Below are 22416 nucleotides of genomic sequence, written 5' to 3'. Positions count from 1 at the left end.
TGAATATTCTGGTTGTATTAACATGCATTGTTTCATGACCTTCATTAATGTACGCTCATCTGAATGCTGGAGCTGCTCGGCATTGCTAAAGGAAGATATTTCTGAGACCAAGACAACCTGGACTGGATCCTGGAAGGTTGCGGGAAATTCACCAAAGTAACGCTTCCCTGTGCTCTTGGCGACAGTCAGCAGGCATCCCCCTGGCCATGACCCTATGACCCTATAGCAGCCAAGCTTTTCCATTTCAAAAGACCATTGATATGGGGGTGGGGAGGGGGAGGAGTGCCTGTGATTTACCTCTGTTTATTATTTTATTTATTCTAACATTGCCACAGTGGCAATTCTACCACCATATTGATGGGGAAGACAGTTCCAACCAAAAGAAGTGGCAGGAAGTCTTTGGATTTAAAATATAACTCAGAACATGGACAACAGTGTGGTGATTCCGGGGTGGGGGCAGAGAAGGTGGAAGAGGGGATAAATGGTAATAGAAAAAATATATACCATAGATCATTCATAAAATAGACACGGTTACCATTTTCTACACATACACACGTTCAAACACAATATTATAATTATTGTCTCTCAGTTACAGATGTCCTCACCTCTTCACATTAAGCTTGCCTGAAAAAACCCAGCACGGAGGAATCTTACTATGTGTCTTCTCTATAGCTGTACCAAAGAGCTGACCACTGCTGGAGAAATCATATAAATAAACTGAACCGCATAGTTTACGTCCATAATCAGAGGCTTCCAACGCGCTCCCTGCAGAGCGTGCCAGTCCTACAGGACTCCTCACACTAGGTTTACTTTTTCACTCACTGAGCTAACTTTTGGATCCTTTCCTCCTCATACACACTCAGCCCTCCCAGCAGAATACCGTGTCCCCTACTTCACCGAGAAAAGAGAAGCCATCAGTGTCCCCACCGTCAGCTATCATCAAAGGTCCCTAGAGTTGTACCTAGTTCTCCTTCAAAGCTGAATCCTGGATCAGTTCTGTTTTCACCCTCCCACCTTCCCATGGCTTTGCCTCCTTTAGGTTCCATCTCTCTGCTACGTTATTGCTGCCCACCTCCTTCTTTTGGATGACCTACTTTCTCCAATACTTTAGAATGCCCCCTCTTTAGTCCACATTCCCTCCAGGCACTACTTTGTTTAGAACAACTTCCAATCTGGAAAGACTTGTTTATCGAGTCTTCAAGTTTCTCAACATCTATTTTGCTCACTACCATGTGGCTTTCTGACCTCACTGCTCCACCAAAATTTCTTGCAAAAGGTACCAGTGACCTACCTCCACATTGCCAAACACAATGGGCACCTGTGGCTCCTTCTTCACGGGACTTGACCTCTCAGCAGCATTTAACAGAGCTGATTGCTCACACCTTCTTGTAAATCTCTCCTCTACCTGCTTTTGTGACATCATCCTCTTTGGGGTTTCCAGTTCTCTGGTTTCTCCTTCATGTTAGTTGCTAAGCGCTCCACCTGCACCTAACCCCTCAATGTTGTTGTTCCTTGGGTCTGCCCTTTTTTCTTTCCCCCCACACTCTGTCTCTGAGAATTTATCATTTCCCACCATTTTTAAACACACGAAATCGCTGTCTCCAATACCACCTCCCCTCTGAGCTCTAGACATGCGTGTCACTGACATACCTAACCTACAGTTGGACATTGCATGAACATCTCAGATTTAACATGTCCACATTTTAATTCTTCCTTTTTTAATATTTAATTTTTATTGCTCTACCAACCACATTGTTTTCCTTTCCTCTCCCATCTCCATAGTCTCTATAAATGTCAGTCATCCACTCAGCTGTTCTAGCCATTAATCTACAGGTTTGTCATGGACTCTTCAATTCACACTCCCCACCGCCCATTTAGAAGCGATCAGCTCATACAAGAAAAGTATATTCTAGCTCCGAAATATATCCCAAACCTGTCTACTTCTCTCTATCTCCACTCCCTCTATACTGCTCAGGCATATGATGGCGTAAGGAGCATTTTTCTGGTCATTAAATATTATTCTGAGTTTAATGGCTTCAAAAGTATTACATAATACGGATGTTTTATAATGCATTTATCTATGTCTGTATGAACGGCAGGTTTTGGTATTATGAATACTGAATATGTACCTTTCTGAAAAAAAAATCAAGATATTGTCAAATATCAAGATTAAAGATGATTCCTAGTTTAATTTTGAAACACACTGCCAAACCTGCCAGAGCGCTGCTCTCTTCCGTGAGGCACAGCCATGGTCTCTTCAAAAGTCCCTCCGTCCAGCAGGTGGCGACGTCGCCTTCCGCCGGGGTCGCGCCGCCACGGAGGCCTCACGTGGTCCGGCCCGTCTGTGCGCCGAGGGCGGTCCTGCGGCGATCGCCTTACGTACGCCGCGGCATGACGTCATACGTAGGGGCTGGCTAGCCGCCATCTTGCTTCTTTTTCTCGCTCGCTCTCTCCCTCTCCGGCGGCAGCGAAAGTGCTTTGGCGGTTTGTCCATCCGCAACTGCGTCTCTGCCAGTCGGGTGGCCCTTCAGCCACCTGCTTCCTGGGATCAGAGCTCGCGGAGACCCTCGAAGTGCACACACACGCTCGGCTCGACACCCTGGCCGGTAAGGAAAGCCGCGCGGGCGGAGGAGCCGAAATCAACGCGGGCCCCATCGGGGCGGGCGGGCGTGGGAGCGCCCCGACACTGGGGAGCCGCGTGGAGAGGGCCTGGGTTCCGGGCATCCCCTCCCTCCTCTGCGGCGACCACCCTCTCCGTGCCCCGGGAAGTCGCGGTCTCCTGATCGGGAGCGAGAAAACGGAGTCAGACCCGCCCCATGTGGTCTGCAGCGGGAGTTCCGGGCCCGTCGGCCTCTCCCACCCGCCCCGGGTCGGCCTGGCGGGGGAACGGCGCGCGCGGCCGGCAGGCGAAGGGGCTTTCCATCCAGCGGGATGGGCGAGGGTCGCGATCTCTCCTGCGTGGGGCGTGCGCCCCCCCCCCCGAATAGCCCCAGGCTCCTCCGGGGCCTTTCCTGGCCGCCTCCGGTGCGTGTGCAGTGCGGGTGGAATTGCAAGGAGCGGGGTGCGGGAGCCCGGGTTCCAGTCCCGACTCCGGGAGCGGCGCGCTGGGGAACCGGGACCGACCCTCCTTTCGCTGGGGACGCGCTGCCCCGACTCCCGCGGCGGGTTCGCTGGGCTCTCGCCCCCTAGGCCTCCATTCGCTGGCCTGCGGGGTCAGTCCCACTCTGCAGCTCCCCGCTTGGAGATACCGTCCGAGTTATCGGCGTGACGATCACGGCCCCCATGATGGGCCTGGAAGAAAGGGGCAGGAGAGCCAATAGGAACACTGAGCATTTCTTCTCTGCGGGAGAGGAATGCGTCAGATTCCTGTAAAGGGATGTGCATTTGTTTTGACTTGATTTGAGATATTTTTTGGACATGCCCTGCATGCTTGTGTGCTGGCTTCTGGAGCGACCCGGATGTCCGCATTGGCTGATGGAGGAGCGTAGGCTCAGAGATTCTGACCCCGCTAGGCTAGGGTCCTTGAATATTGTCCCAAGGCTGCCCTGCTGAAAGATTTCATTTGGAATGCACTGGCAGCATCAGGATCCGTGATTCAGTGCTCGATCGCTTATTTTCCTGCCAGTAGGAAGGATAGGGTGGTGATCCGTCAGCGCCCGCCAAGCCTTCCTCCGGCATTGGTTAAAAGTAGCTTTAACCTTCTCTATTGGTAATTAAGATGCTGCTCGGACTGGAGCCATTTTTAGGTGTGTGTCTCCGATGCACTGCAGCATCTTTTCTGACCCAACTCAAATGCATTGATCCACTAAAAAAAAAACGATTGGGCATACGTTAGTTTGCGTTATAGCGGAAGCATATCGTCACATAGTCGGCCTCTCCTTTTCTATAGAGGATTTTCAGAACACAGGCTTTTTACCTTTTCTGTTTTGGTCTGGTGAGCTAATAATATATGTGGCTGCTCTGCCTTCCACCGTTAGTTGACCTTTTTCTGTGTACTGAGCACAGTAATCAGCTCTTCGTACACATTACCTTCTTAAATCTGACAGCAAGCCTTTCCGGGCGGTGCTGTTATTATCATCATCCCCATTTTAAAGGCGAGAAAATGAAATCTAAGAGATGAAAGCAGTTCGACCAAGGTCATACAGCAGTTGTTGGTGATGCTGTATAGATTCAGGTCCAGACTGTCTGAACCCAAGGGGATCCTGGACCTAAACCATCAAACTGCCACCCTGCCTTGTAATTTTATGAACTATGGAAATTAAGTAAGATACAGCATTATTAACCTAGTTTCTTCTGTTTGACTTCAGTAGAAACATTCTATGTGAAGGTGTAAAAAATGGATTATAGCTACTTTAGGGATGGGATACAAGCTAATTTTTGTACCTTTTTTTATTTCAAGGACAGTCGAGTAAAACTAACTACAGTATCAGTTATAATTTTTTAGGTTTCTGGACTCTTACTGATAAAATATTTCCTCATCTTTAAAATGGAGATGGTGATAATAACAGTACCTCCCTGGAGGGCTTGCTGTAGGATTGACAAAGATAATGTATGTAGAGGGCTTATGACTGTGCTCAGTACCTAGTAAAAGGTCAATAGTAGTGGAGGGCTAGTGGCAGAATATTGATAGAAGATACTCTCTCCCAAGCAGTAAGTAATCTGCATTTTCTCAGAATGGAGTAAATATTCTTTGGAAAGTTGAAGAAATAGATTTCATGTCCTCTTTTTATTTTTTAAGGCTGTTCACGCTTCCGTACTGAATTATGTTTCTTAAAGATTTCTTCTTCATGCTGTACAATCGGTAACCCTGGAATCAGTATATTACCCATAGCTGAAATACAGAAGTCCTGGCTTATTCCTGCCCCTGTCTCTGCCTATCTCTACTCCATGTCACCTTTCTTACTGGTAAAATGTCTTTGAAGATTATACTGTTATGTCCCTCTCTCCCACTGAGTGGTTTCCTCCCACACCCCAAACACTACTTGAATTTATAAGTCACTTGTACAAATACTTATACCATATTTGTGTAAGAACTGATCATTGACATTTGTTACACAAATTGGTACAGAACCCTATTCTTCCAGTGAACAAGATCTAGAAATCATCTGACTTGAGTTATACCTAATACACTTTCAGTAAATTGAGACTTGTCACCTTATAAATAGGGTAACACAAAGAAAGCTTATCTTAGTCTGTTAACTGTTGCTTAGAAGTCTTGACATTTTAAATTTCTCAGTATTGCAATTGATGCATCAGCGAGGACATCTTTGTGGGTAAAAGTATTCTCTAGAGAGGTTAACTTCAGTAAATTTTCCATTGTGTGTTTTTTTACCGACCTCCAGAAAGGCTAAATATATACTGATCTTTTAGTAGTTGTATTTCTAGTAGTTATTTTGACCAAATGCCAGTCATGGTTTCAGGCTTGTGTGTGCACATATTTGTTCACAAATCAGATTAAACCAGGGCTGTTACTGAGTTTCAACACTTGTCTAGTTGGGAGACAGAAACTTTGATATGGTTAGCAGATACCTAGAGTCTGAACACAAAATAACAATACAATTACTGTTAATGTAATGTAATGTACTCACCTCTATGGTGCTGCTGGTGCTCTGCATTAAAGAAGGATGGAGTCTAATCAGCGTTTATGGAGCATAGCTAGTATTGAAAGCACTGATGGATATTATTTATATAGCATTTTATCGGGTAATTTTCTGTTTACTTGTTTGTTTTCACCAGTACTGATCTGTTTTCCGTTTCTACACTGTTTCCGTGCCCCCCTCACATTGTATAGTGGTTGGCATATACCTAGAGTTTATTATGGGTCATTGAATGAATGAGATTAGGAAACTACAATAAACCCACAACTCAGGTTCAGCTGATGAATGTTTTAGTGGAGCAAAAGAATACCCTGTCATTTTCCCCGCTTTATGTACCCATGAGAATAGTAGCAGAGCTTTCAGATAGCTTATGTACTATGCATCGTGAGGTTTCTTTTCATTTTTGCACCAGAGATTCTTTTAATTTTATAAGGCCCAGTGAATCAGAGGAAAATGGCTTTTGGGTCTTAAGGGTTATGAATAATAGAAGTTATTGTGTAATATATTGTCTTATTATTATTCATACCAGAAGATAAAAATAAGGGTTATACAAACAGGTAAGGGAAATTTGGGGCAGAAAATCCATATATGGAAAATTGCCTATAGTATACATTGGCTGCCCAGTTGATTACAAGTGAAGGCATGATGGCCAGAAGAGATCAAGGATAATTGTAAATGTTAATATTTGTTGAGCACTTACCATGCCATGCACTGAGCTAAGAACATTTTGTACATTATCTCTTTCAATCCATATAGTAAGCCCAGGAGGTGGATTATTTTATTCCCACTATATATGTGGGATTTAAAGAGATTTAAATAATTTGTTCAAAATTACTTAGCTAGTAAGTGGTATTCAAATCATTGATCCAGAGTCCAAGTGCTTAACTTCTGTGCTACATGGATTTCCCAGTGGCGAGTATTTCTCAACCAAGTCATTCACAATTTTTGCTTTATCTTCAAATCATGTCAATATCTTTCTTTAATTCAATTAATTGTCTTTTAATTAAAAGAAAAATGTACATGATTATTTGGTTTTACAGTTTTCCCCCAACATGTTTTAAAATATAATGTTGAATATTCCTCTGTGGACCACTTAAAATCGTTATAATATACCATCAGTAGTCTTGTATTCCACCCTTTGGGACGATGTAACTGCTGAGAAGTGAGTGCTGGCTGGATAGGCTCAAGCAACAGTTGGAATTGATAAGGCCAGAAGTGATTAAGCCTAGAATGAAATAGATTCGTCAAACAGAAAATGGCAGTATTACGGGAATACAGATGTAAATTAGAGCCTTAACTGCATAACTGGGGCAAACATTTCCATGATGAGCTGCAAAGTGGAGTGGTTTGATTTAGACAAATGTAACAGGATGCTTAAGACAATCTATGGCAAGAAGAGGAGGATAAGAAGGAAGTCAGTGGAGAAATAAGGATGGAAGAGAATAATCTGAAAAAATGGGATTATTAGCCAAATGTAGCAGAGTTCAGAATAATGTATGAGAAGTGGCCTTTGGATTTGTCTTAGAAATCCTTGGTGACCCTAAAAGAATTTAGGTCAAATGAGGATGAAAGGTTAAGTAAGCAAGGAGGGCTAAGTAGTGAGACCTTTTGATTTTTAGGTGTATTGAATATGTGTTTCCGTATAGCTTTTGAATTTCACGGAGGAAGGAGAGGGAGAGAAAGAGAGAATCATTGATCAGCTGCCTCCTGCATGACCCCCACTGGGGATTGAGAGCCTGCAACCTGGGCATGTGCCCTAACTGGGAATTGAACCCAGCAACCTTTAGGAATGAGGGATTATGCTCAACCAACTGAACCACACCAGCTGGGAAAATGTGATCTTAAAAATAGGTGATGTTGCTAACTTCAGAATTACTAAGTGATTGACTATAACAGTTAGAAATGGAAGTGACCTTAGAAGTTAACCAGTTCAACCTCTTACCCAAAGCAAGAATTATCTTGAAAACTAGAGGCCTGGTGCACAACATTCGTGCAGTGCACTGGGGGCAGGGGGTTCCGTCAGCCCAGCCTGCGCCCTTTCGCAGTCTGGGAGCCTTCAGGGGATGTCTGACTGACGACCACCACCACTGAGCTCTGACCACCAGGGGGCAGCTCCTGCGTTGAGCGTCTGCCCCCTGGTGGTTGGTGCACGTCATAGTGACTAGTCGTTCCACTGTTTGGTCAATTTGCATACTAGGCTTTTAGTATATAGGGTGATATTTCTGCAACAGATGAAATACTTTTGTTAAAAGAGATATTACTGTTTGTTGCTATAATTTTTATCCTTAATATTTTACTCTGTATTGTAGCACAGATTTTGATAATTAAAACTTGTTTTCAACAATAAAGATTTAAAAAAAACTTGAATATTTCAGAGTCTCTTAACCTCATGATATTTATTATTACATATTTTAAAGGTTTGATGTTTGCCCTGGCTAGGTGGTTCACTTGGCTGGAGCATTGTAAGTTTGATACTTATTCCTTCTATATTGAAAATTGAATTCTGATCTTCATAAGGTTTTTATCTAGGGTACTGGTTTTGGTTTCGAGCCTGGATTTAATCTTGGCTCCATCACTTCCTTGCTATATTAGTTTGAGACAAGTTATTTTACTTCTCTAAGGTTGTTTCTTGGTAAGTTTTAGTGACTTGGGCTTTGAGCTCTTATTACCAACCCAATATTTTTATATTATACTACACCTCTAGAGCTTAGTTTTGTTTTTTTCTTAATTGGCTTCAAGAGTTATTACTAAACTAGGATGTATAAAACTTGGATTTCTCTCTATGTTAGAAGTGGGAAAAAGAAATAGCAAAGAGTACTCTAGGTCAGGGAAAATGGTTCTGTGAAGTTGGGACAAGTAACATTTGGGAGAGCAGATGAACTTTTTTAAAAAGAAACTTGCCCTTGCGGGTTTGGCTCAGTGGATAGAGCATCGGCCTGAAGACCAAGGGGTCCCGGGTTCGATGCCAGTCAAGGGCACATGCCTGCGTTGCCAGCTTGATCCCCAGTGGGGGGTGTGCAGGAGGCAGCCGATCAATGATTCTCTCTCATCATTGATGTTTCTCTCCCTCTCCCTTCCTCTCTGAAATCAATAAAAAATATATATGTTTTAAAAAGAAACTTTTTCTTTTTGAATAATTTTAATCTTACAGAAAAATTGTAAAACTCGTGTAAAGAATTCCCATATTCCTTCATCCATAATCTCTGATTTTTGGTAGTTTACCATATTCTCTTTGTACATGTACATACGCCATATGCATGTGTACTTAGTCACATATAGTATGTGTAAGCCCTGTCATCACCTGGAACCTTAAATTCAAAACCAAGTTCCCATGCCTCCACTTTTCTCACTCACATAGTCCATTTTCTCCTATTATACATAGGAACTGAATAATGCAATCCATACAAGCTTGACTCTAATAAAAATTCAGTAATTACTCTTGTTAGAACTTTTATTCATCCTTATTGAATTGCCAGTCCTTTCTGCTCTCCTCTTTATTCTCTTCCAACTTTTCTCTTCACTCTCTGTCTTAGACTTCCCAGGAATGTTCCTCTGACCAATCTCCTGACAGTATCCTCATCTCCCTTGCTTTTCTTCACACCTGTCTGGTACAGCTCTCCTTATGCAGTCCAGCTGCCCTGTGCTTCCCACCACTCCCCACCGGGCATGGAGGAGTTTTCCAACCACACCGAATATTGAATACCCTGCCCTCCAGCTTCTGCTGGGATTTCAGTACTGCTTGTTCAATACCTGGTATTCCTAGTGGGATTTCCTCCCAGTTCTTTGCAAACCTTTTTCAGCCTTCTCATATTTCCAAACTGTTACCTCCACTCAGTTGATGAAGACAGCATGCCTCTTTCATTTGTTTCTAGTAGTGTCTGATAATATAATATAGTAGGCAGTGGGTAATGTTTGTTTGAGTGAATGGGAATTCAACATTTTGAGTGTGTAGTTCTATCAAAAACTTAAGTCAAGATATTTTATTCTATAGACAATTAAAAATAAATGTCTTAAAATTATAGCTTGAAAGAAAGTTTTGGGAATTATCCTTACTGAAGAATGAACAGTAGATGAGATAGATGGCCAAAGGGGAAAGGAGAGAGAGAGAGAGACAGAGAGACAGAGAGAGAGAGAGAGGTGGCAACAGCATTTGTATAGAAGGGTAGAAAAAAAGGAGACCGCAAGATGTCAGAGTCCCAGAAGCCAAAGAAAATGGTTTACAAAGAAGCTATTTACTTTGTATATTTGTACATGATAACTATTATTACTTAGTAGACATACTTCCTTTACTTTTTCAGTAAGACATTTGTGAAGTGTTTACAGTGTTATTCTCATCTGGAAATGGGTTGCGCTTTTTAATGTTAAATTTTAAAATCAGTGGGACATTGTACTGTATCTGCACTGTCTTTCCCATAGGACCTAAACTCTGAGCCAAATAATGAGGAAAAAGGATATAAACACAGCCTGGGTGGATATCTAGAAGTCCATCATGGCCAGAAATGTAACTGTCATTTAATTGAATTTGGAAAATTGGCCATCTGTGAGTTTTTTTGTAAAATATATGTCAATATAAAAAAATCAAACCTGTGAAGAATTTTTGTGAGTTTATTTGAGCCAAACTATCGACAATTGCCAGGAAGCAAAATCTAAAGAGATTGAGATAATGCTCTGGAAAATGAGGCTTTGCACCTTATTTTATACATTAAAATCAAAAGAGGAGACATTTGTGGGTTACATGAAATCCATTGATGATAGATTGGGGAGGAGCAGGAGGAAGCCTCTGAGATTGGATAAAATGATAGACACAGCCCTGACTGGTTTGGCTCAGTGGATAGAGCGTCAGCCTGCGGACTGAAGGGTCCCAGGTTCGATTCCGGTCAAGGGCATGTACCTTGGTTGCAGGCACATCCCCAGTGGGGGGTGTGCAGGAGGCAGCTGATTGATGTCTCTCTCTCATCGGTGTTTCTAAATCTCTATCCCTCTCCCTTCCTCTCTGTAAAAAGAAAAAAAAAAAGATAGACACATACTTCTTTTACATAGTTAGGTATAGGATAGTTAACAGTCAACAGTTAACTCAATGACAATGAGAGGATTTGTGACCTGTGCTTTGAGGGGTCTGGAAAGGAAAATTACTTTGACATTCCAAAGATATGTTATCATAGATGCAAAAAGACAATAGTCTCAGTTAAGGTAAAGATTGACCTTTGTCAGGGACGATACCGGCCCAGGACATAATTATCCACCATAAACTGCTTTTAGTTAAAAAGTTTTAATTTCAGACCACCCTTTGTGGTTACTTTAGGTCTCTGGGTTTGCAAAGCCGCCATGCAGGTCTTCTCTGAGCTAGTTTGGTTAGTACGTGGTCCCTTTTCGTCCACATACACAGATTTTGAAAAAAATTTATCTTTATTGTTGAAAGTATTACAGATGTCCCCCTTTTTCCCCATTGACCCCCTCCACCATACCCCACCCCCAGGCCTTCACCGCACACATACTAGATTTTAAATATCACTTAAAAAATATTTTCAGCATTGAATAATTTTACGTCCTTTTGTGATTGGTAAATGAGTAACCTCTGTTATTTTTGCACTGAAGGAATTTTAGAGATCATAGTTTAATAAATAATCTGTTTGCTTTAAAAATACTGGCTCTTTTTTCTTCTTCTTTTCCTTTCTTTTGTTCCTGTAAAGGAGACCTGCCCCTAGTGGCTCTGCCTAGGGCCAACTGGTATGTGTGGGTTCTTGACTTTATGCACAAAAGATTTCAGGTAATTTTTAGAGGATGTTTATTAAAGCTGGGGACAATGAAACAAGGAAGGGCCTAGGATGGAAGGAGCAACAGGAGAGGGATGAAGTGAGGAAATGAAGAAGTCAGAGAAGAGAGGGCCTTGGGGACAGGGTCCAGGGGGTTAGCCTGGCATGAGCCGCTGCTGCCCATTGCTCCCTGGTTGCATGCCTTAGAGTTTAGGGGATGGACACCTGTGGGAGAAGAGAGGGAAGGGCAAGGCCCAGGTATGCTCCTCAAGCACTGGGACTTGTTTTGAGGGTTTTTAAGGGCTGGGAGTTTAGGGAAGGATTTCAACAGAATATTCATCAGTTTTATGCTGATATGCCAAAATGGGATTTATTCCCTTAACTTCATTTGTCCTTGTGTGTGGTTGGCAAATGGCACTAATTGGATTCCTAAGTAGGGTGATTTAAGTTATTTACCCTCTAGTTGGGGAGAGGTGTAAACCAAGCATGTCAAACTCGCAGCCCACCAGCCACATGCGGCTCACAGTGAATATTTTTGCAGCCCACCCAATATAACAGTATGTAAGAAACATTTTAATAAAAATTTTGTAACTTAATTTTTACAATATCCTGGTATACATAATCCTATCTAATAAAGCAGTAATATGCAAACTGACCATCACTCCAACACACAAGATGGCTGCCCCCATGTGGACACAAGATGGCCAACAGGGGAGGGCAGTTGGGAGGGACCAGGCCTGCAACGCAGAGCAGTTGGGGGCGATCAGATCTGCAGGGGAGGGAAGTTGGGGGGAAACAAACCTGCAGGGGAGGCCAGTTAGGGGCAACCAGGCCTGCAGGGAAGGGCAGTTGAGGGTGACCAGGCCTGCAGGGGAGGGCAGTTGGGGGAGACAAGGCCTGCAGGGGAGGGCAGTTGGGGGTGACCAGGCTGGCCAGGGAGGGTAGTTAGGGGCGACCAGGTTGGCAAGGGAGGGAAATTAGGGGTGACCGGGCCAGCAGGGAAGGGCAGTTTGGGGCGACCAGGCCTGCAGGGGAGAACAGTTAGGGGCAATCGGGCTGGCAGAGGAGCAGTTAGGTGTTGAGCAGGCAGGCAGGCGAGCAGTTGGGAGTCAGCAGTCTTGGATTGTGAGAGGGGTGTCCCTTGGGGGGTCCCAGATTGGAGATGGTGCAGGCTGGGCTGAGGGACACCCCCCCCTCCCTGCACAAATTTCGTGCACCGGGCCTCTAGTTATTAACAATGAACTACAATGTTCACTAATGACTGGTTACTGTAATTGTGTTGCATTCATTTCCCTTACGTGCCTTACACGCAGGCGCACCATTTCTCTCCGCTAATACTAGCAGTGAATATTTTAGCAGCCGATTGCCATGTCATTAATCTTGTACTGACTTGTTTTGTGTGTGCAACAAGAAATATTTCACTTTCGGAGAACAAGAAAAATAGATTTATTTGCATTATGCTTATTTGTACAGTTACTCATTGTCTGGTAAGTTAATGTTCAAGAAAAAATACTAATTTTTTATTAAAACGTTATGTTAACGATTACTCATTTAGTTCAGACCTGTGTATTCAGCATGTCTCTATCGAAATAAACCTGTTTCTATGAAAATTGAAGCTTTTGGTTTTTTTGCAGTCCACATAAACCTTGTTTATTTGGCCTGTTTCAGCCTTTGAGTTTGACATGCTTGGTATAAACCAGTGGTCGGCAAACTGCGGCTCATGAGCTACATGCAGCTCTTTGGCCCCTTGAGCGTGGCTCTTCTACAAAATACCGACTTCTGCGCATGGGCCACGAATGTGTGCCCGCATGTGGTATTTTGTTACAAAAGATAGGAATTGTTAGATGGCTATAAACTGCTTGGCTTTTAACTGTCTCCAATTTTCCCTATTCTGCTGTCCTGTATTACTAGCCTGTCTCATTTTCATCTTAACATTTTTTGTCCCAAGTATCTGTTTACAAAGTAATTAATTGTTCAAAATCTGGAAAATGCAAATGCACATGTTTTGGTACATCTAACTTCAATGGAAAAATGTTAGTTTTTTTTACCAGAATTGCTCAGTTAGAGTCATAGAACCTTGAATTTAGAAATAAGATTACTTTCTCTTCCCATAAACAAAGAATGAGAGGTGTGTTATTCTAAAGGCTTTGGCTTTTCAGAACTGACCCTTAATGATTTTGATGTTTAGATACATAGCAAACAGGATAGTAACATTAAAAATATTCTAACACTGTACAAACAACAACAAAAAACTTCCAAAGTTAAAAGTGGTACAAGTAGAGGATATAATTTCTTTGGTCTCATAACTGTGCTGATCCCTGTTTTGAAATCAGAAGCTAGTAGAAAAGAAATGTTCCTATTGAATTTACTGTTTCAAGGGTTTTTGAATTACTAATTGTACCATTTTCTTAAGTGTGAGTCTGCTGAATGTAGCCAAGCGATTGAAATTTTTTTTGTTAGTTTTCCCTCTAGTAGCTCTTCCTGGCATTCATAATAAACTCAGGCAATACTACTAGCCTCCCCAAAATCTGACCTCTGCCTCCTCCAGCTTCCCCTCTCTGACTTCCCCTCAGCCTCTCCCTGGCAGGCATGACCTTTACAATGGAACCTCCTTCTGACCAAAATTGGTTTGTTTTTTCGGTGGTTCTCAACTGTGACTGTTGCCAGCCCCAACCCAGAAATTCTGATTTAATTGTTCTGGCATGAGGCCTGGGCAATAGCATCTTTTAAAGTTTTCCTGGGTAACTGTGCGGCCTGGGTTGAGAACCACTGATTAATCATTGTAGCTCACATCACTTTTCCAGGGAGGTCTTCTGGACCTTTCCCAACCTATTTACCCAGTTGCTTTTTTTTCATTTCCATATTTTTGTTTACTTATTAATTGAAAACAACAATTGACAGTTTATTAGTTCTCAACACGATTTGTTGTATAAATGCTGTTGAATGAATATTGTCTCTGAAGCAATAGGGAGGTACTTCGTTGCTTCTGTGTAATCTGTAAAAGATTGCTTTACTGAATTGTATTTCAGAGAATATACTAATTGCTCCAGCAGGCTTTAAGAGGGCATTGTTTTCAATAAGGCTTCAGTATCCTAGGACAAGAGCACTCTAGAGAGATGTGTAATCCCCTAGAAACAGTGATATAGATGTGGGTTAGGTTCTCTTGGCCAGTGCTCAAAATGAAGAGGCATCACCATACTTGCAAGCAACTTTGGAGCTATGAGGAAGACTCAAGACAATCCTGTATCCAGTCTCCATTTTTCAGCCACAGCCACATCATCTGGTGCCTAGGCTATTGCAGTCTGTGAGGTCTCTACATTCCACCCTTGGCCTCTGTAAGATATTTCTAAAATAACAGACATACTTCTGCTCAGAATCTAATGGCTTCCCTTTGCTTCAAAGGTGAAATTTAAAATCCTAATAGGCCTACCTTATTCAGTCTTCGCTATGTATTTCAATTCTCCCTTTCTTACTAGCTTTTATGTTTTGAACATGATTAGCATATCAGGGCCTTTGTATTGCTTTTTCCTCAGCCTTGAAGCTGGCTCCTTCCCCATGAGATCCATAATAGAAGCCTTTCCCTCAGAGAGGCCCCAACCTCCTCTCCTCCTAGGAGGGGAGAGGAACTGGAGGTCAAATTCATTACCCATAGCCAGTGACTTAATCATTTGTGCCATAAAAATCCCTGAACTGCATTGGTTGGGGGAGCTTCCAAGAGGTGGAGCACCACCAACTCCTGTGCTCAGGACCCTCTGGGCCTCCCCTTGTGTGCCTCTTCATCTGGCTGTGTCTTTAAATATTTTTGTCATAAAGGGGTAATCTAGTATAAGTAAATTGTTTCCCTGAGTTGTGTGAAGTGCTCTACTAAATTAATCAAACCTCTGGTGTATAGCCAGCCAGTCAAAGCCCAGGTAACAACCTGGACTTTTCCAATGGCATCTGAAGTGGTGGTGAAGATACTATACCAGGGGTGGGCAAACTTTTTGACTCGAGGGCCACAATGGGTTCTTAAACTGGACCAGAGGGCTGGAACAAAAGCATGGATGGAGTGTTTGTGTGAACTAATATAAATTCAAAGTAAACATCATTACATAAAAGGGTACGGTCTTTTTTTTCTTTTTCTTTTTTTAGTTTTATTCATTTCAAATGGGCCGGATCCGGCCTGCGGGCCGTAGTTTGCCCAGGCTGTACTATACACTTGAGGCTCTGAGACCTATGAGATTTCATGCTGTCTCCAGGTAGATCGTGTCAGAATTGAGTTCAGTTGTAGGACACCTAGCTGGTTGGCCGGAGAATCTTAAGAATTGCTGGGTGTGGGGGAACTCCCACCCCCCACCCATGGTGTCAGAAGTGAAATAGCATATTGAGTATGGTGACAGATGGCAATGATTTCCTTCTTTATACAGGGTGGGGAGGGAGGTGTGAAGGTTGGTAAGATTGGATTCAGAAATCAGCAGCCCTGATAAGGAATCATGAAAAACAGTGTAATAATAGAGCTAATATTGAAGCAGAAAATGTCAGAATAAGCAAGGAATCAACAAATAGTGTTGTTGATAGGAAAACAACTTTAAGATTCTTGTGGCTACAAAGTTAACCATAGACAAAACTAGAATATAGAAGTGAATCAATTGGAAATTAAAAACAAGCCTATCTTGGAAAAAGGAGGACCTCAAAATCAAAATTGCAAAACTAACACAGAAAACACCTCTTAATGTTAAAAAGCAGGGAAAACAAATCAAAATAAAAAATCGATAAATCTCCCTAACCGGTTTGGCTCAGTGGATAGAGCATCGGCCTTCGGACTCAAGAGTCCCGGGTTCGATTCCAGTCAGGGGCATGTGCCTTGGTTGTGGGCGCGTTCCCAGTGGGGGGTGTGCAGGAGGCAGCTGACCGATGTTTCTAACTCTCTATCCCTCTCCCTTCCTCTCTGTAAAAAGTCAATAAAATATATTTAAAAGAAAAAAAATCAATAAATCTACGAGCTAGCTCTTTTGGATAAAATATGTTAGCTGAGTCACTCTCAGTTAAAACTAAGAATGAGAAAAATAGTATAAACACACATGAAGAGAAGGATTGAGAGGTAAGGGTTTTCTAGGAATTACCAAATTTGGCTCAAAACAAAAAAACAACTTACTCAAAAGCTGGCCACTCCCAAAAGTGTCTGGTTCAGGCAGTTTCACAGGGAAATTGTAGTGTCATTATAATAGACATTTCTCATTGTATTTACAGTGAACTAAAGACAGGGGTTGGCAACTAAAATCTGGGCTGTGGCCTCTTTGTATGGCCTGGGAGCTAAGAATGGTTTAGAATCCAGCAGTATAACTTAACATGTAAGACTCTATCTAAAGAAATAGTAGCATAAGTGTATAAAATACATATACAAGGATATTGACTGTAATATGGTATATGAGAAAATTTATAGCATGTCGCTCATTAAGTGATGCATACTTTAAAACACTGAGCACCTGCTCTGTCTTGTATTTTATGGACTGGAGATACAAGAGCCAAAATATGCTCTCCTGGTCCTCACTGTGTAATCTGGTGATTCAAATACTAGCTAAACAAGATCATTTTAGATGGCAAAAAATGCTGTGAATACAACCAAACAGGACAGAATTGGAAAGTAAGAGGCTTTTATGAATATACTATAATTTGGTTATCCAGTCACCTGTTGGTGGACAGTTTTCCATTTTTTGTCTATTACAGATAAAACCAAAGTACAATTCTTCATATGGACATATGCTTTTATTTTATTTTTTTGTATAAATAAGTGGGATGAGGGGGAGGGGACGGGGGATTGGTGGATTTTTTCCTTTCTAAGAAAGAAATTGCCAAACTGTTTTTACCAAGTGGTTGCAACATTTTACATTTCCATGAGCGGGCTGTAAGAGTTCCACTTCTTGTACATCCTTATCAATACTTGGTATAACTGTGTGTAATTTTAGCCAATAGAGTAGATGTATGAAATATCTCATTTGGATTTAAATTGCATTTCCCAAATACTAATGGTGAAATGCTGAACATCTATTCATGTGTTTGCTTGTCGTTTGTAGATCTCTGATGCAGTGTTAGATCATCTTTCAAAAAGCCAACTTACAAATTTCATTTTTTATGGATTATTTTTGTGTGTGTACTAAGAAGTCTTTTATCTAATCCAGGCTTGGCAGTTTTGTAGTTTAAGGTTTTACATATTGTCTATAGTTCTTTTTAAAAAAATTGATGTAGAATTAGCATGTGTAAATTTGAATTATGCAATGTGTTGGTTTGATGGCACACTGCTGTAACCTTAGGTGACACCTCCATCAGGTCACATAGACTCTATTCTGTTCCATTCACATTTCTGTTTTTACACCAGTACCACATCTTCATTGTGTTTTACATGTCTTGAAATCAGGTAACATTGGCCCTCCACCATTTTTCTTCTTTACAAAGTGTTTTTTGGTTTTTCTAGATCCTGTCCATTTCCTTATGGATTTTGGAATCATGTTGATAAATTCAACCCTCCATCCTCAGTTTTTTTTTCTGAGATTTTGGTTGGGATTTCTTTGAATCTATAGATCAATTTGGCAAGAATTGACATCTTAATTTTGGGTCCTTTAACCCATGAACACAGCATATCTCCATTTATCTAAGTCTTTAATGTTTTACAGTTTTCAATATACAAATCTTACACATTTTTGTCAGCAGCTATATCACTAAGTATTTCATATTTTTAATTGCTATCATAAGTGGTACTTTAGTTTCAAGTTCTTATTGTTTATTTCTACTTGTTGAATGTATAGAATGCAGTTTTAATAAAGAACATTTCATATTCTTGTACAGTAATTCTAACATCTGGGTCAATTGGGTTGGTTTTAGTTGATTGATTATTCTCCTTAATTGGTTCATATTTTCTTGTTTCTTTACCTACATAATAATTTTTTTAATATGTTTTTATTGATTTCTTGAGACAGAGGAAGGGAGAGAGATAGAAACACCAGGCATCGGCTGCCTCCTGCACGCCCCCCCCCCCCCCCCCAATGGGTTTGGAGACTGAAACCCCAAGCATGTGCCCTGACCAGGAATCTAACCGATGGCATCTGGGTTCCTGGATCAACATTCAACTGCTGAGCCACACTAGCCAGGCTGAATAATAAATTTTTTAAATATATTTTATTGTTTTTTTACAGAGAGGAAGGGAGAGGGATAGAGAGTTAGAAACATCGGTGAGAGAGAAACATCGATCAGCTGCCTCCTGCACACCCCTCACTGGGGATGTGCCCGCAACCAAGGTACATGCCATTGACCGGAATCGAACCCGGGACCCTTCAGTCCGCAGGCCAACACTATCCACTGAGCCAAACCGGTCAGGGCTGAATAATGATTTTTAATTGGACACTACAGTGTGGATATTACCTTCTTGGTTGCTGGATACTTTCATTTTATATAAATACTAGAGGCCCGGTGCATGGATTTGTGCACCAGTGGGGTCCCTCGGCCTGGCCTGCGCCCTCTCGCAATCCAGGACCCCTCAAAGCGGCAGGTGGTCGGAGAGGGCGCCACGTGGCTCCCATTCATCCCAGCCCCACTGCACCTGAGGTGGGAGAGGCTCGTGCCCCTGCGGAGCTGTGTTTACCAGCCATGAGCCTGGCGTCTGCTACCTGGTGCTCCAGCTTTGGGAGCAGCTCCTGCCTTGAGCGTCTGCCCCCTGGTGGTCAGTGTGCATCATAGCAACCAGTCATTCTGTCGCTTAGGCTGTTATATATATAGATTCTTTAAATTTGTTTGGGACTCAGTTTCCTGGAAACACTTTGATCATTTTGAGTGTTGCCTTAAGATTTGTTAGGCAAGACCAGAGCAGTATTTACTCTAGGGCTGTGGTCGGCAAACTGCGGCTCGCGAGCCACATGCGGCTTTTTGGCCCCTTGAGTGTAGCTCTTCCTAAGCCTTAGGAGTACCCTAATTAAGTTAATAACAATGTACCTACCTATATAGTTTAAGTTTAAAAAATTTGGTTCTCAAAAGAAATTTCAATCGTCGTACTGTTGATATTTGGCTCTGTTGACTAATGAGTTTGCCGACCACTCCTCTAGGGGTACTTTTTTACCACCAATGAGATAAGACATTTCTGAATACTCTGCCAATGCCCAGTGAATTATGAGGTTTTAAAAAATGTCTTAGCTGGTGAGAATAGTAACTATTCTCAGCCCTTAGTGAGCAACAGGCACTGTTCCTCTAATTATTACAAGTGGTTCTTTCCTAGCTTAGGGTCGTTTCCTCACACATGTGTGCACAGTAGTATTCTGCTGAATATACGAGGGGGTCCTCTTCAGATCTGTAGCATTTTTCTATCTGGATAGCTCTCTTCTTTCCAATATTATATCCTAGTTACTTTGGTCACCCTGTGGTATCAGACTCGTTTTTTTCAACTTAGGGAATCTACCAGCCTCCACTTGAACTCTTTCTTAGTGCCATAACCTGGGAAGTCTCCAGGCAATAAGTTCAGGAAACCATAGGGCTCACTTTATTTGTTTTCCATCTGTAAGTTATCACTGTTCTTCCTTGCTCTGGGTCCATGATTCTTCAATTCATTTTAGTCATCCAGACAGGACTTATATTTTTAAAAGTATTTTTAAATAAATTATACAAAGTGAAGCTAAGTCTTGATGGTGCTTGATCTGGATTGGTTAGATTATTTTGACACTTGGTCCTAAAAGGAATCTTTTTAAAATATATATACATTATTTTATTTAATGTAGTTAAGTAATATTTTTAAACTAGTCACTGATTTTTCTCTGAAGTATATGTTGATGGAGTTTTGATCTAATTGAGAGTTTCAGAGTGTCTCTCAAGCCTTTCAGAAGCAAAACACCAAAAAAGGTAGTAGGCTAAATTAAACTTTAGCTTTAAACTAAAAGTGCCCACATTTAATGGGCAAACCATTATAGTGGAATTGGACTTTCTGGTTTATTTAGTCTTATAGTTTATGGCTACAGATTCTTAGCTTTCAGAAATACATATTCGTTTATAGCAATGGGTATCTCTCTCTCACACATATCGATGTATCTCGATTAATTTTTTATTATTTTTCATTTCATTTACTCTAACTTCAATCATATGTGTTTGTGGTCTGCTTTTTCTGGTATAGTAAGTACTTTAAAACATAAAGACTCATAAGCATATGAAAACACTGAAGAGCATATTATAGACAGTAGTTTAATAGTGGGAGGAGAAACTTTATAGAATTTTGAACCTTAAAAAGAACTACTCAAATATTAATTTAATATATTTGCAGTCACTTTTACTTTGACCTAATATAAATCATATTGTGGCTTTTGGAGTCAGTTGCTTATTTTTTGTATTTGGCAATTTTTCCCCTATTGATTTACATTCTCTTTCTTTCTTTCTTTCTTTCTTTTTTTTTTTTTTTTTTTTTTTTGGCAGTGGATTGGAGGGAGGGAGGAGGCGTGGGACATTTATATGAGAGAGACACACATTAATTGGTTGCCTCCCGCATGGGCCCTTGACCGGAAATCGAACACAAGACCTGACACTCTAACCCAGGGGTCCTCAAACTACAGCCCACAGGCCACATGCAAATACAAATATTGTATTTGTTCCCGTTTTGTTTTTTTACTTCAAAATAAGATATGTGCAGTGTGCATAGGAATTTGTTCATAGTTTTTTTCTTAAACTATGGTCCGGCCCTCCAATGGTCTGAGGGACAGTGAACTGGCCTCCTGTTTAAAAAGTTTGAGGACCCCCCCCCTGCTCTAACCACTGAGTCACATCGGCCAGGGCTGTATTTGGAAACTTCTTATAATTTTTGGTTTGGTTTTGCTATTAAATAGAGAAATTAGGTTCATTTTATGATTTTTTTTCCAAGCCCTAATGTTTTTTGATGGCTAGAATTGAATTAAATATTCCGTCACTCTGTGGTTAAGTTGTGTAATGTCGTATTGTTTTCCTTGTGTAAGCCAAGGACAAGCTGAACCCCCTACCTTGTTATTTTAATTTTTGTTTACTTATAAAATTGAACATTTTGATACATTTGCTTATTGGTATTTCTCTAGTGAATTGTCCATAGCATAGATTTTTTTTTTGTTTTCTTCAGTTTGTTGAGTTCTATTTTATAGCTTTCACATTTTGTCAAATGTTGAAATAGGTTGTCTGTTGACTGTCATTTTAATTTTTTAACTACCATTTTCCATTGTGCTATGTAGAATAATTTGGTCATCTTGTTTCTGATATCCTTAATATAAAATAGATGCCTGTGTTTGAGGTAAAGGTGAAACTTTATTCAAAACAAAGATATGTAAATAGCCAGTGTGATATGTTCTTTAGGAGCACCGAGTTCTGGGCTGGAGATTCAGATTTTGGGGTGACCAGTTGGTAGTTGAAACCATGGGAGTGGAAGATTCCCTACAGAGAAGAATTTAGAATGAGAAAGAAGATGAGGACTGGAAGGATGTCATGGGAGGAAGGTCTGGCCTCAGGTGGAATGGGAGGAAAGCTGCACACTTCCTTTGTGGCAGTGAGTGTGAAGACTGCTCTCCTATTAGAATCACTAGAGAAGCTTTTCAAAATAATGATTGACGTGCAGGCCCCACCCCAGCACCCCAGATTCTCATGTATTTGAAGTCCCCTGGTTGATTTTAATGTGCAAAGAGAATTAAGAACCACTCTTTAGAATATATCTGCTTATAATAAGTCAGTGAGCCCTAAACTTTTGTATGTCATAGAATTATCTGGAGGACTTGCTAAGTAAAATGCAGAGTACTGGGCCCATCCTCAGTGTTTGATTCAGTAGGTCTGGGATGGGCCTGAGAATTTGCATTTCTAACAAGTTTCTAGGTGATGCTGAGAACCACTATAACCATAGGTGGAGGAAGGGAAGCCCTTGGGAAAGATGGGTATAGATACAGGTGGGCTTTGTAGGTTTGCTCCCAGGGCATTTCTTAAACTGAAGGGCAATAGTATGAGAGCTAATTTGTGAATTCTTATTGATGTGAGTTAATTGAAGATTGATTTCATTTCTCTGTGTTTTTATTTTTTCAGAATTTCTGTGAACATTTGAATTTTAGGAG

At 41.3% G+C, this 22416-nt stretch overlaps 1 protein-coding gene across 21 annotated transcripts in view; it reads left to right on the top strand.

The window, feature by feature from the left end:
• Positions 1-2412: 2412 nt before the first annotated feature.
• Positions 2413-22416, top strand: part of PRRC2C (proline rich coiled-coil 2C) — a 78301-nt gene continuing 58297 nt past the window's right edge. For 20 of the 21 annotated variants that reach the window (XM_059675339.1, XM_059675331.1, XM_059675328.1 and 17 more), the window contains exon 1: positions 2413-2606. The gene's annotated coding sequence lies outside the window, so the exon portion shown is untranslated. The remainder of the gene's footprint in view (positions 2607-22416) is intronic. The other variant, XM_059675338.1, reaches the window with a different exon arrangement.

The sequence above is a fragment of the Myotis daubentonii genome, chromosome 18, assembly GCF_963259705.1.
Source record: "Myotis daubentonii chromosome 18, mMyoDau2.1, whole genome shotgun sequence".
NCBI lineage: Eukaryota > Metazoa > Chordata > Mammalia > Chiroptera > Vespertilionidae > Myotis > Myotis daubentonii.
This window is presented reverse-complemented; position numbering and strand designations above follow the sequence as displayed.